Source organism: Mandrillus leucophaeus, unplaced genomic scaffold, assembly GCF_000951045.1.
Source record: "Mandrillus leucophaeus isolate KB7577 unplaced genomic scaffold, Mleu.le_1.0 Scaffold211, whole genome shotgun sequence".
NCBI classification, from domain to species: Eukaryota; Metazoa; Chordata; class Mammalia; order Primates; family Cercopithecidae; genus Mandrillus; species Mandrillus leucophaeus.
In genome coordinates, this window is record NW_012102155.1 from 4,124,401 (window position 1) to 4,125,843 (window position 1,443).

At 48.1% G+C, this 1,443-nt stretch overlaps 1 pseudogene across 1 annotated transcript in view; it reads left to right on the forward strand.

The window, feature by feature from the left end:
- The first annotated feature begins 485 nt into the window (after window positions 1–485).
- Window positions 486–1,443, forward strand: part of LOC105539934 — a 20,639-nt pseudogene continuing 19,681 nt past the window's right edge. Inside the window, exon 1 of the transcript XR_001006127.1 lies at window positions 486–1,440. The product of XR_001006127.1 is annotated as a bifunctional methylenetetrahydrofolate dehydrogenase/cyclohydrolase, mitochondrial pseudogene (transcript). The remainder of the gene's footprint in view (window positions 1,441–1,443) is intronic.

Here is a 1,443-nt window from a genome sequence, read left to right on the forward strand (position 1 = left end):
CGGGCGAGGCGGCGGGCGCCTGTAGTCCCAGCTACTCGGGAGGCTGAGGCAGGAGAATGGCGTGAACCCGGGAGGCAGAGCTTGCAGTGAGCCGAGATCGCGCCACTGCACTCCAGCCTGGGCGACTAAGCGAGACTCTGTCTCAAAAAAAAAAGAAGCGGGTGGGTAACTATGACAAACAATTGATGTGTTAATTAACTTGATTGTGGTAACCATTTCACAATATATATGTATATCAAATATATTGTATACCTTTGTAAACCAAAAATAAAATTCTAAGCCCCCCAACCAACGCAATGGACTCCTCCTCTAGGCCAAGGGGTTCCAAAGTTAACCTTGGGGCTGGGGGCTGTGACTCACATCTATAATCCCAACGTTTTGGGAGGCTGAGGAGGGAAGATCACTTGAGGCCAGGGGATCAAGACCTGCTTAGGCAACATAGAGATACTCCATCTCTACTAAAAATTAAAAATATTAAACAGTTCCTGGCGCGGTCACCGGCGCGGGCTACGGCTGCGACTTCCCTCAAGTTGGCGCTGGTTTCTGGGTTGCTGCAGCCGGTGCACAGCTGCTTCCTCCGCCCTCACCCCTTCCACCTCGCCGCAGTTCGAGATGAAGTTGTTGTAATTTCTGGAAGGAAACTGGCCCAGCAGTTCAAGCAGGAAGTGCGGCAGGAGGTAGAAGAGTGGGTGGCCTCAGGCAACAAATGGCCACACCTGAGCGTGATCCTGGTTGGCGAGAATTCTGCAAGTCACTCCTACGTCCTCAACAAAACCAGGGCAGCTGCAGATATGGGAATGAACAGTGAGACCATTGTGAAACCAGCTTAAATTTCAGAGGAAGAATTGTTGAATGTAATCGGTAAACTGAATAATGATGATAATGTAGATGGTCTCCTTGTTCAGCTGCCTCTTCCAGAGCACATTGATGAGAGGAGGATCTGCAATGCTGTTTCTCTGGACAAGGATGTTGATGGCTTTCACGTAATTAATGTAGGGCGAATGTGTTTGGACCAGTATTCCACGTTACCGGCTACCCCGTGGGGTGTGTGGGAAATAATTAAGCGAACTGGCATTCCAACTCTAGGGAAGAATGTGGTTGTGGCTGGAAGGTCAAAAAATGTTGGAATGCCCTTTGTAATGTTACTGCACACAGATGGGGCGCATGAACGTCCCGGAGGTGATGCCACTGTTACAATATCTCATCGATATACTCCCAAAGAGCAGTTAAAGAAACATACAATTTTTGCAGATATTGTAATATCTGCTGCAGGTATTCCAAATCTGATCACAGCAGATATGATCAAGGAAGGAGCAGCAGTCATTGATGTGGGAATAAATAGAGTTCACGATCCTGTAACTGCCAAACCCAAGTTGGTTGGAGATGTGGATTTTGAAGGAGTCGGAGAAAAAGCCGGTTATATCACTCCAGTTCCTGGATGTG